The 14,052-nt window shown below is 36.9% G+C and overlaps 1 protein-coding gene across 3 annotated transcripts in view; it reads right to left on the bottom strand.

Annotated features, from left to right (window-relative positions):
- LOC102230189 (transmembrane protein 198-B-like) overlaps positions 1 to 14,052 on the bottom strand; it is a 35,001-nt gene that overhangs the window by 20,391 nt on the left and 558 nt on the right. The window lies entirely within an intron of this gene.

Below are 14,052 nucleotides of genomic sequence, written 5' to 3'. Positions count from 1 at the left end.
CCTCACTAAGTTCAAAATGTAATTCTGCTGTAATTCCTGCTGAGACAAAGTCTAGACCAAAAATTAACAGATAACATCATGTGTAAGTTAGCATATCAGCAGCGTCATTACACAGCAATCTGGAATCTGCAGTTTGGTTGTTTTCATCTATTTGCTTCTAATGGCCAAATTAACAACAAGGCTGGTCTAAACTACATACAGTGAGGCTATTGAAAATGATAAGTGGTTTTACTCTTGAAATGTGAGAAGCGTGACATGCATTCATTTTAACCACTCACCTAAGACTTAAGTAAATAAAATCCAGTTTAGCTGAATATCTGCAGCCGTCGTCTAATTAATAGGAGGAGCTGCAGAGAGTAAGATGAAAGTTATTTTAAAAGCTGTAAGAATTTTCTTTTGTAGTTTGCCACCAGTCACATAACAGACACAGCAAATCTGTGAAGATGATGCACTGGACCAAAACTAACATGTCAAATGAAAACCTGCTGCAGAAAACACCGCACATCACTCTGAAAACATCTGCAGGACGTTGTGGAAGCAGCATTATGATGTGGAGAGGTTCACCTTCTAGCAGAATAATGACCCACAGAGCCAGAAAAACAATGGAATATTTTGATCAAACCATATTTATTTGTGTCAGTATGGCCCTGTCAAAGTCAAGAACTAAATTAAATTGTGGCAAGGCTTGGAGATTGATGTTCACAGATCCCTTCTATGCAATCTGACTGAGCTTAAGTTATTTTGTAAGGTCATGGGGACTTTCAAGCGTACTTGAATTTGATAAACCAGTTAAGAAAAGACGTCACATGATGTATTAATCGTGATTGCTCTTTGCAGTGATAAGATATTTATAAAACAATATAAATCTTATACTAAGCACTGTGTTCCCACAGAAAATTGGTCACGTTTTTGTTGTGCATCCATAAATTTCGATAGATTATGGCAACTGCATTTGTATGCATATACTGATGTTATGTATTGGTAATAAATCTCCTACTTCCTTAACTGATTACACATGAGTTTAAGTTCTTAATAAATATATATAGCAGACAAAATGATGACTAAAAGCAATAAAATATAGCATTTTGGTGCGTGAGTCAAAACATTGTTTTCAGAATACAGAAAAAAATAATAATTATGCGTTTCATCTGCTCCCTCATGAGCTGTAGTGTGTGAATGCTGCACTAAAACCAACATCTAAATGATGCCTTGCAGGCTTCTTCTGCCTCCCACTGACAAACAACCCTGAATCAGACCTAAGCACCCCTGACACAAATCACAGCACACAGTCCTTACTTCCATCATCTGTAACAACATGGGCAATAATTTAAGGTCACATAACAAAACCACTGGCAATGTAATAACTTTTCTGCGTGTTGATGCGCTTTCTATTCAGTGTGCTGCTTCTTCATCCACTCTTCTAAAAGAAAAAAAGAACTTGATACTGCAAGGGTACAGATCACATACGGACATTGCTGGCACTGCAAAAAGGTTTTTGAGATTTTTTCCTGCTATATAACAGCTTTTACTTCGGGCAAAAAATGCATTTATCATTCACTGTGAAGCATGACTTTGCTTCTGCCATTGTGCTGACCTTCCTAATCTTTAACTCCACACTTGTAGGGAAAAAAAAGATCACATCATACATGCATCTTGTCATTATTACTGGCAGAGCAACTGTTTGATTTTGTATTTCTATGACATTAATAAAACCCCAGAACCAAGTATATGAAATCTTGACAGAATCTTCTAAAAAAATATCAAATCTTCTCATAAATATGCAGTGTGAAATGAATATGTATTTGCAAGGCTTTTTAAAATTTTTTTAGGTTTTTACTCCACAGACCCTGCTGTGAGATGAATTATATTTTCTAATCTTCTGCTGATACAGAACAAACTGTCAGGAAGAAAAACATGAAGCGTTTGAAAGTGTCAGGCCAGTGTGAGTTTCTATGCGTTGTGTATGTGTGTCAAGATGAATATTTCAAAGGCCGCACACTGAGTGGCGGCGACAGAGCATCACCAGAACGGGGACACACTGCTCTTCCTGCTGGAGGTCGGTGGAGTTGGTCATAGGATAGAAGAATAGCAGCCACAATTTTTAGCTGTAGAAAAGTTCAGTCAGAAATGTGAATTGCAAATCTCACCTCATTTTTTTGATGTTATGATAGTTCATTGTAAATACATTGACAAGTAGGAAAGGGGCAGGACATTATAAGATGTATCTTCTACCTGCTCCTTTTCGAACAGAAAATTTTGCATGTCACATGGGCATAATAATTTGTTTCATATTTTATTTCTTAAGTTTGTTTCATTCCATTTTATTTTATTTTCTTTTGATTGTTTTAAAGTCTGTTCGAAATAAATAAATAAATAAATAAATAAATAAATACATTTTCCAATTTTGCAAAACTAACAGACAAACAAAAACAAGCTTTCACCAGTCTTCTTTTTTAAGTTAAATATTCAACTTACTGGTGCAAAGAAAAACAAAACAAATCAAAACTTACTCTGCTATCTAGGAGTGCAGTTGATTCGGAGTAAATTTGTAGAAGATTTGAGAAATTCGTCTGTTAGATTACTGCTTCAAAACACATGGCTGTCATTTCTTTGGATGAGAAAGCAGTACATACTGTGAATAGCAATTTCCTGTGTACTGTGCAAAGAGGTCCAAGAAATATTTTGACAATATATTTTCTGGAGTTGGTGACAGTTACCAGGCTCTGTTTCTCAGGGGTGATTGTGTATGCATTAAAGTGGATATAGAATGTAAAATCCACTTGTTTAGCTCTCAAATACCTATGTTGTGTACTTTGAGTGCATAAAATTTTAATGTATTCTCTCCCAAGGCAGCATGGATATCTTATTATTCATTTTGGGTCATATTCTGTTCATTTTTCTCTGCTCTATTACGTTTTCTTATCTATTACTTCACTGTATTTGCCATGGAACTGCTAAACAAGGTCATGGACTTCTGGGTAATCAGTTTTGTGAATTACCCAGAAGTAATTCTGGGTAATTCTGGGCAAAAATTTTTTTTGTGAGGAAAAATTTCCTCGCAATTTTTCCATTGCGAGGAAAAATCATTTTCCTCGCAATGATTTTGTAGTTAAAGTTCAGCTATGCTGAACAGCAGGACAATGCAAATGGAACATATTACTTGCCAAAGTCCACTATATTCAGTATTTTCATCATTAGTGGATATTGGCTCTAGCTACCGTTTTACTATGTCCAGGTGTGAGAGTAATCATGCCTGACTATTGCTGGTGAAAATACCTGTTTTTGAGTTGGAGTGGACAGCTTTTGCTGTCTTAAAAAAATTCAGCACTTGAGTGTTTTTTGTGCATACTAAGATCTTGTTTGAAGAAGCTAGTTAGTAAATACATTTTCAAAGCACTGTGCAGTAATTTTATCTCAAGCGGAGCCATACTGCAACAAATTTCTAGGGCATAACCATCACAACTCAAAAATGCCCTGCATACAGAAATATTCTGACACTGCAAGAAATTTAACTAAAAGCTATTGAAATGTTTCTGTTTATTTTGTACCCTGCCTCACTATGCACACTCTGTCTGTACAGTACAAACTGAGTCACCATGGCATGATGAAAACTTGGATTGGTTAGATTTATGAGATGGCATATTAGCTAGACCTTTTTTCTGTTTTTGATGTTTATGAGGCGCTCTCACAAACATCATTCTTCATCATTTTATTGCCTAACGCTTCCAGAAGCACCATTTATTTTTTTTTCTTGGCGCTCCTGGATTGGTTGCCCTTGTCAGGATTGGGTTTTTTCTGTGTTGATTTGAGTCTTCTGTGTGTTTATTTTTGGGTTTCTGTGTCTTGAGTCCCCATGTTGTCCTGTCTACCCCTTGATTGTTCCCAGGTGTGTCTCGTTCCGTGATTACCCTTTGTGTATTTAATACCACCTATGTTTCTGTGTCTTTGTTGGGTCCTTGTCGTACCAGTGTGTCGTATCTGTCTAGTCATGTCTGCTGTCAGTTATTTTGTAACCAGTTGCTACCAGAATTTGAGCTTTTAGCCTCCTGCTCAATCTATGCTGCCTGGACTTTCTGGATTTGTATTTTCGTCATTAAATCATCACTTCTTCATCCCAACCTGGGTCCTCAGTGTCTTCCTCACCACCACTCACCACATTTCATGACAGCCCTCCCAGTAGCGGAAAAAGAAATAAGTAGACGTTAACTTCTGCTCTGGTGCTAAGACGGTTTCCACTGTGGATATTAATGCATATTAATTTATTACTTTATATTTGTGTGTGAACTACTGAAATAGGTAGTTATAACAAAAAGCCCCAAATATTCACAGATTTTAGTTCTATAAGGGCAGCTTTGGTCACTAACCCACTCGAATACTGGAGGTATCAGAACACTTGGCAAAACAAGAAACAGTGTGGCGGCAGCTTACATCCGATCATTCTTAAGTGAAATGTTACTGAGTTAAACCTTGTTAATACCACTGAAGCTAATACCCAAATGTCAAGCTTGTTTGCTTAATGAGGCTAATGAGTATTATAGATACAAGGATGAGAAAAGAAAAAGAAAAAAAAAACATGATCAACTTAGCAGCTTGCTTTACTAAATTATTTTGCAGCATCTGGATAAGCCAAAAATTGCTGCAGTCATAATGTGATGGGCATTATTTTAATTTACTCAAAGTCTTATAACCCCATCCAACAGTGCAATGTCTAGATGTACAGTACAAAATAAAAGAAATGCACTGAAGAAGTACTATTAGATATTGTTCATGAATTAGGCAGCAAAAAAAAGTCAACGCCAACATCAACAATTTGTGTTCAGAATACCTGATGCTGATATTTCTCAGGTTTGAAATATTTTCACAGGTTTGCTTCCTATCCATACAGCTGCTTACCATGTCTAACTCCTCGTCGACTAGTGTAGAGAAAACAATACATTTAAAAGTGTTGTCATTTATATGCAGCATTGAAGGAAAAGAGAAAGTGAGAGCATGCATGAGCATATGAGTGCTGAGCTAATGATTACTAACAGTGTGACTGAGCTTCAATCCAGGCCATCTGCCACAGGGAAGACTACTACTGTGTGCTTGTCTGCGTTGGCAGCTGGGGGGATGAGCAGAAAAATAGTCTGCTTGGGACTCAATACAAATCACAGATGAAACTGTCATCCCAATCCTGCTCAATGTTGTATATGTATGTTTATAGGTATTGGATTCACTTACTGAATGATTACACTGTTTCTGGTCAGACATCATTTTGAAGATGTTATTTTTATTTTAATGATGATGAGAGCAGCTTACTAAAATCTGTGCATGTTACTATTGACCTCTGTAATCCAAAATAGCGTCCTCTTGAGAGATGATGGATTTGACATTGATGTGCCGCTTATACGTACATACAGTGACTTGCAGCATGTGTTCTTACATAGTTACAGCTGAAAAAACTCTAAAAATGCCTCACTTAAAAAATAAAACATGCTATCAGTAGTAGAAGTCCGAACATTCACTATTTTCATGCAGTATTAAGCATATTTTGCTTAGTTATGCTTTTTGGATGTTTGGATGTTTTGCTTTAAGTGCAGTGAGTGGGCTTTGGGGATTTGTCTGCTATCTAATGTATTTTACAGACAGAATATTCCATTAATTTGTCAACAACTTCACTCCAGATGAAAATGATGTAGGAATAATAACAAAGTAGATTGGACAGTAATCGTGAACTACACCTCCCATCATCACAGTTGGCATAGTAACCAGAAAGGAGCAGACAGCCTTGCTTCATTGAAAATAACTTCACTGTTGCATCCTTGATTGACTGGCTTGCCAAGATGGAAATTTTACCCTCTGTACAGATTCTGCATATATTGGATATCCAAGTCCTGCAGCTAAGCAATATAACTGAACAGGTTAGATGAATTATACCTTGACACTTCTTAGAAAATCTAATATCGCTCATGTAGGATTCTGTAATTTTGTATCTGTTGCTCAGGAAAATGGTTTTGACGTTCCTTTTTGAACAAATGTGAGAATTTAATTTAAACAAATTTAAGAACTTCCTCACAAATAAATAAAGGAGTAAACACATGCACTACACCCTAACAAAATATATATTTTTAAATGGGAAAGAGATACTAACAAAATAGGTTTTGTGACACATTCAAGGCAATCTCACGAGCGACTTCAGAGAATGTTTTCCTGCTAATACAAGGACTGGAATGGTAACCCCAGCTTAAAGAGAAACATTATTTGGTTAATAAGAGACACGATAATTTGGTAATACTACTGGGAAAATGAAGAACACAAAATTTCAGATTTAACAAAACAAAGTAAGATTTCACAAATCAGTGTGTTTTAAAGAACCAATAGTCAAAGCAAAATGTCCCAGTCAGTGTTTGACTGATTCACATTTTAAGTTTTCGGTATTTGGAGCTCGCCATGAATGCCAAAGTTATTGAAAATGTGTATATGTCATCCTGAATTTTCATAATGACCCATAAAAAAAAGCTCTTGTCTGCTCTTTGCATCTGATTTCCACTATCTACAAAAAGACAGAAACTTAGTTGAGAATAAAAGACATCTTCTAGCTGCAACAGAGTTCCATCAAACTGCTCTGACAGAGATATCAGAGGAACAATAAATGAACAAGATTGAGTCTTGAAGCACCTATTACTAAAGTCAGATGCTGAAAACAGTAAGCGGTTATAAGGAAAAAGCAGTGGAATCTCTCATGGTTGAAGTAAACTGAACAGCAGTCAGAAGATGGTTGCAGCTGCTGTCACACAGCACTGATTTCCCCCCAAAATTCGTGACACTGATCGACATTTGTCACTGCTCATTTGATGTTGGGCGAGAGCTAAATCTGGCAGTTGGTTTTTCTGTCACAACGAACGACTCCACACCATCAATTTTAGCTCACCGATGGAAAATTTCTTGAAATTCTTTCATTGTGAAAGACCGAATAAATGATTCCAGTGTAAACATAGCTTCATAGAAGCTCTGTTCAAAGTAATCATCTGGTTCAAGTTTGTTCAATTTATGTTTCTTGAAATTTGGATTAGATTAATAAAATTCAGTCCAGAGTCACCAAAAAATGTCTGGATAACCCTTCCTTTGCCTTAGCTTTGTGATAAAAATTTCTCCTCCTTAGACTTACCAGCTAAGGTAGGTAAACTTACCTTAGCTGAAAGAGGATGCTTTAAAAATTGTTCAAATGTACGAAAAAGAACAAACTTTATGGTGGCTAACTAAGCAAAGGTTCTGTTACAGGAACTTTAATACGAGAAGCAATTATGTCCTCTGAAGTAACGTGTATGTAACTGTGTGTGTTAAACTTGGTGGCCTCAGCATTGATCCATATGTAAGCCTTGGTCATTGCTCATGGCCTGAAGGAGAGGTGACAGGGGAGTAAAGAGGCTTTCATCAGATTACAGCTCATTCTCCGTCTTTCTCCGTCCCTCTTTTCAGCACTGAGTATCTCTCAGCTGCTTTCAGCCACTTGGCTCCATCCCTCCTTTTTTCACTGCTTTGCTGAAAACTGGACCTGCTTTAAGCGACCGCATTAAATTTGTCTTCAATCTCACAAGGATTCATTGCCTTTTCCAACCTCGCCTGAAAGTGTCTATTCAAGAGCAGGAATGTGACAATTTGAAGTACAATGTATTTTTAAATTTTTATATATATTTTTTTTAATCATATTCAGATATTTGAGGCCAGAGTTTTTTTGTTTTATTTGCAAAAACACTTTTGTTTTTAACCAGTAATTCCTCCAGTATTTGGGCTGATAAAACAGCAGGGATGCAAAAGATCAAGTAATATGGGTGTTTGGCCGCTGGCCCATATTGTGTGGCTTCTGGTCTGGGCTAGAGTGGAGTAGAGGGAGATGTTTTAATATGATTAGCTCCGGTGAAGCAAATTGTTTCACATAAGTCTTGTCTAATCTACCACAGCTTTGAGAACACCACACCAGTATTGGCCCACATCCTTTGCCCTGAAGCTGTCTCACAAACTGAATTGTTGCTACTTCAAAACAGTGAAAGTTGAGAATCCTGCCGCTGACCGCATCAATGTCATTATGTCAACCCTGTACAGTGGAGATTACAACAAAGGCCTTATTGTTTGAATAGAGACAACTGCTCTAAATCATGACAAAATGAAGTTATGATGGTAAAAGCTTTTATTAATAGAGTACTAGTAAACTTAAGGAATCTTTCCTTCTGAGTAATTAAATACTTTTCTTTGTAATAGTTACCAGTTAGTTTTTGTTGCATGTATAAAGTTAAATATACAAGTATGCAAGTTTGAAAATTGTTACTTCAACATTTGCATGCTAATGGAAGAAAATACATTTCTAAATAAGAAGTGCAAAGTATTAGTGGAAGAGTTTGAATTTAATTGTGTAAGCTAGAACCTCATAATATTTCATATACAAGACCCAACTGTTGAAATGGCGATCAAAATTACAATTAATGGAAAATCTCTGTAATAAAAAAAAGTCTTAAAAGATACAATTAACTTCCTATAGCTACATGTTTGCTTTGAATAGTTCTAGGATTGTTTATCTGCATAACTTATTAAGATACCTAGCAAGAATAAAATCACAGGACGGATAGATTTCTTTGTGCACATAAAATAAAAGTAGGTTGGAATGAAATGGCTTTGTGTGGGTATAAAATTGGAATATAAACTGTCAAAGGGGTGAATAAACTATTCTGTTCTATTAATGGCTGCCTCGCACAAGCTGAGACCTGGAGTGAATGAATTCAATTTACTTCCGCTAGCAAAACACAAGCTGTAGGTTTTAGAGAAGTAGGGGCGAGCAACAAGAACTAACACACTCACATCACCTGCTGTTTCTATTAACCGTGCCTCTCACATCCTGTCCCTCTGTAGGCCTGTCCTGAATAACTGAATTTCAATGCAAACTCTGCTTCAACCACTTTAATTTGTTAGCCAGTTTCAGTGTAATCACACCAACACACACATACACATCACTCAACAAAAATATCCAGTCAGAAATTTAAATTGAAAGGGTGAACAAATATGCTACGAAAAACACAAAAAGAATACCATGCAAAATTATCATATCCCTTGGATGTTTCCACATCGTGTAAAGTACAATACCGACTTTAATGCATTTCTGTTAGCTGATTCTCCCACCTGAGCTGTAGATCTCTGCAGCTCCTTCAGAGTTACAATGAAGCAGTTTTAATGCTCTCCTTGCCAGGGCTGTGCCCTAAAACATTTGCTGTTTTGCCATATTCCAATTTCAGATGATTAACGTACACACAGGTGGAGTCAACTGACTTTTGAAGACTAATGTAAGCACTAGACTTTATCTATGGGTATTATTTATAGGTAGTGTAAAGAACACTAAACACAGAAACACAGCACACTTTTAAAAAATTTTATTTGGAAAAAATGAAATGTTTCATTCTGTGTATCCTTGTTCTACTGATTTATAATTAGGTGCTTGTTTGTGTTGGTGCCTGATACAATTTTACAGGGACAGTATTATGTATTTTTCAGGCACATAGTGTCATTTTATAGCACAAGCAAGTAACTATGTTACCTTCAGCTGTTAAAACATTGTATAGATATCAAACATGACTTAAAAGAAATTTGACTTCATAATTTGACATGAATTTAGACTCCGTCTCTTTAAGAAGTCCCTGCTCTTTCTGACACTCCACCTTCAGCATGTCATCACAACATTGCCTTTTCACTATGCTGTTTGCGTTCTTTGGAGCTTTGGACTGAAAAGTAGTTTCTATGATAAGCACGGAAGGTGCACAATCCCACCAGGTGTGTGCAAATTGCTACTGCCGCTAGTCTGAAGGAGCTGTGTGTGTGTGTGTGTGTGTGGGGGGGGGGGGGTGCTCTGTGAGGCGGCAGTTCAGCCGGAGACCCCAGCTTCATGGAGGGGCTTTGAGGAAATAGGCAGCACTTTGCATGAGCAAGCGATTAGACTCCCCTGAATGGTTGCCATGGGAGAGCCAAGGATTTTTCAAACATGCATGATAGAATCAAGGTATGTTTTTGTATGAGGGAATACCATTATAGCATGCTATAAAGCTAAAAGAATTGTTGATATTACATAATACCCCTTCTTCAAGAGTATACATTACAGTTTCTGCTTGTTACACAGAAAAAGATCTGAAAAAGCACAAGCAGTCTGAATACTTTTTTAAGGCACCATATTTGAAATTACTGAAACCTGCTATGTGGCAGGAGGTAAAGGCACTAATGTGTCTGTTGTGATGGTATGCAAAGACCCTTCCAGCAACAATATAACAGCCAAACACAAACATGCAACATGGTGCATTGCATTGCCAGAGGGTTGCTCCACACTGGGATTTCAATGAGCTGTTTGAAACCAGAGGCTCCCAACATGACACTATCTGCATCATGCTGATGGTGCACAGATCTGTGTGGAGAATTTTGCCCGAGGTGCTCTTATAATGTGAAGGAGCACACTTGTGAGCTGAAAACTAACACGAAAACATATCCGACCACACCTTTCTTACAGTTTGACTGTCGTTTATAAAATAAGCTCAAGTGTGTGTTAATGATATTAGGATAGATTTTTTTACCCTTTCAGTCATACTTTAATTTCCTTTCTCTGTTAAATTTGCTTCCCCTACTTTGAGCTCACATCCTTTCTACAAACACATACCAGAAACACTCACTTTTTTTTACTTATTTCCTCTAAACTTTATATATCAGTTGCTTAGGCTCCTAAAACTCCAAATATACACACACAATTCAAAGCTCCCCATCCACCTTGTTTGACCTCCTCCCTAAATAGAAATAAAGAAAAATACAAAGGTTGTTTTCTGCACACTAGACACGAGTCTCTGCAGTTTCTGATCTTTTTTTTTAGCTTGTGTTTGCCACACTAATATAACTCTTTGTCAGGGTGGACAGTATCTCAGTGATGTCCACCACATAAATGATAAGTTGCCTTGTATCAATTTTCAGATTAGCTTTCGATTCTAACTTTTAATTATTTTGGTGGTGAGATCTGTCCTTTATCATTAAAGTGTTGGAATGGAAATATTTCTTCTGTATATTTATGATGTTAAAAATGTCTCCTTTTCTGCCTTCAGGCGTCAGACTGTTTTTCTGGAGAGGGTATAACTTAACGCTTTTGATAAAAGAGAGATGCCATAAGGACAAGGAGCTTTTCAGATCTGGCCAGACTCCTCATCAACTGAGCCTGTCGCTCTGGCTAAAGTCCTAAGTCTGAGGACTGGTTGGCTCACAGTAATGGTTACATAAGTGTCAGGAAAGTGCCATATGGGAAACTCACTGGGGGATGAATGTGTAGGTTTAAATTTCAATACATGTCACACATCTCTATAGCTACTTTGTGCTCCCCAGTATCTCTGCCTTGTTAATTTTTTGCTGAACAATGTAGTATTAAAATACAAAGGTCTCTGGGATGCAAATGGGTCATTAGTCAAGCAATATCAATGTCCGTACTATAACATAATAACAAAATACCACAGAGGATCTTTTTGTGAATCATCATGAATTACACTTAATGTTAATGAATTTCCTGTCTTTAAAGCTATTATTGTAGATCAGAAGCTGAGCTCTGGTGAAACAGCAATGATTCTAGACATGCTGTGTTGGAAACAAAAAAAATAATGTGACAGTAAAAAACAGAGACATAAAGTCAATTGCGTGTTGCAAGAATTGATTCTTTTATCTATTTACTCCCCTCAAGGTTATCTGTTTGAACAGACATATCAGCTCAGAAAATGAATCACAAACTGGAGGAGAATTTTCTTAAGGAAAAACAACTTTCAAGTCAAGGATGCCTGTAGGCAGACATCAGGACGCTTTCCGAGGTTTCTTCAGACCAAAACAAAAGTATGATTTTGACAGAATGCCATTTAATAAAAACTTAAGTGTCCTTTTATTCCTTTTCATATTTAGCTTTATTGATTACTGTGCTCTATGTTGTTTCTCTATCTCTTTTTAAGTCAGTACAAGAACTATGCGCACCATGGTTCCGCATCACAGTCCCATGCAAATATGTTCACACCAATTAAAAATTTTGACATTTGCCACATTACAATCAAAAGTTTCAACGGTTATGTCAGAAAGCAATGCACAGCAGTAAAAACAGTTTTGAAGGTTCTCAAGAGACAAGACAAAATCCAGTGCCTCCATGGTATGCAAACTAATATCTACAGTACATACCACAGTATTCGACTATAAAGGAATAATAAATGGCTGACCATGTGAGGTTACAAGCGAGGTGTTGAGAGTGTTAAAGTAGCATGGGACTTAAGGTGTGATCCATGGTAGAGCTGCAGGAGTTGCAGAAAGTCACAGCTCAGGTAGGGGGAATCTTATTACAAGATAACTACAAGGTTTGTTGTGAACGGGAAGAGTGGTGAAATAAAAGCATCTTTTGAAAGAAAGCCTTATAAAAAATGTATGATAATAAACGAGTATGAACTGTGAAGATGGTAGTGATGTCATCATGCTTTGAGAATGCATTTCTTCAGAAGGAACAGAGAACCTGGTTTAAGTTGACAGGAGGATAAATGTTCCTAAATATCAGAGAGTCCTAGGAAACAAGTTATAGGCTGTTAGACAGAGAGAAGGTTCACTTTCCATCAAGATAATAACCTAAAGCCAGGGCTGCAGTGAAATGGTTCACATCAATGCTTATAATAGGTTGTAAAAGTACACTAAAATTCCTGCTGAGTGTGTACCTCACTTTTAAAGTTACTGTTCCATTTATTTTCCATTTATTTTTAAGAGGCATCAGTTAAGAGAAACCATTTTCTTTCTTTCTTTTTTTTAACATTGTTCATAATTTAGGAAAAAATCAAATCATTTGTCAGATTTGTGGAAATAGTTTGATTTTATCATGTTTTAGAGCTTCAAAGCATGCCCAGTGTAGAACTGACTGGATAATTAATTTGAACATTTTCAACTAATGAAGGATTATCACATGTAGCCAATACCTGAATAAATTACACAACCATAAAGCCATCTGGAAATGGTCATTCAGGAAGTTTTGATTGAATATTTTAGGATGACAGCTGTCCTAGTGGTGTTTACATTCGGCTTGAATTTGTTTCAGGTGAGAAATTAAATTAAGAGTCGAAAAGAGTCTTTCTTGATTCTCACTCTGGGTAGCTCACTAAGAAACTCTACCTTCCTTAAATAGTTTAAATAACTGGGACTTTTGCAATAGCTGGGAGTCCACATTGTTTTGTTTTTGTTGGGTCATGTAAAGGCTTTTGCAGTAAGTATTCCTGTACCAATACTTATCCATATTTAGAATGTCCTAGTCAAACTCCAGAGCTAAATCCAATTGAGGAGCTGTGACAATATTTCTGTCAGCAGATGCTCTCTGTCCAGCCTGACTGAGTTTGAGATACTTTGGAAAGAAGAATGGGCAAATGGCCAAGACTCTGAAGCTGTTAGACACATCTCAACTACAGAAGATAGATAGATAGATAGATAGATAGATAGATAGATAGATAGATAGATAGATAGATAGATAGATAGATAGATAGATAGATAGATAGATAGATAGATAGATAGATAGATAGATAGATAGATAGATAGATAGATAGATAGATAGATAGATAGATAGATAGATAGATAGAGGCGCGAATTAATTTGACTTTCTATGTTTACTCCGTGTCCAGCCTCCTTATGCCCAGAGGAGTCAAATTTATCCTTTATTCTCCTCTCCATTATGTATTCCTCACACACGGAAAGTATCCGTGTGGCTGTCACTGATATGTGACCTGTGAGTGGTCTCGGAGCGCCCACGTCTCTCGTTGTGGAGCACCAAATGTTCTCTCAGGCATCGGTTTGAAAACAATAGAGGAAAAACAATAGCAGCACTGAGGCGCCATGTGTCCACGGTTCAAACTGACAGGCATGCACGGACAACAGGGAAACCTGCCTAAGAAGCTGCGCTGTGATAAAGGTGGACTGTTCATTCACCAAGAAAGAAAAAACAAAAGACTAAATAAAAAGTCGTTTTTATTTTAAGCTCCGCGTTCTATAGTTGAAATGACTGTA

The sequence above is a fragment of the Xiphophorus maculatus genome, chromosome 7, assembly GCF_002775205.1.
Source record: "Xiphophorus maculatus strain JP 163 A chromosome 7, X_maculatus-5.0-male, whole genome shotgun sequence".
Lineage (NCBI taxonomy): Eukaryota > Metazoa > Chordata > Actinopteri > Cyprinodontiformes > Poeciliidae > Xiphophorus > Xiphophorus maculatus.
This window is presented reverse-complemented; position numbering and strand designations above follow the sequence as displayed.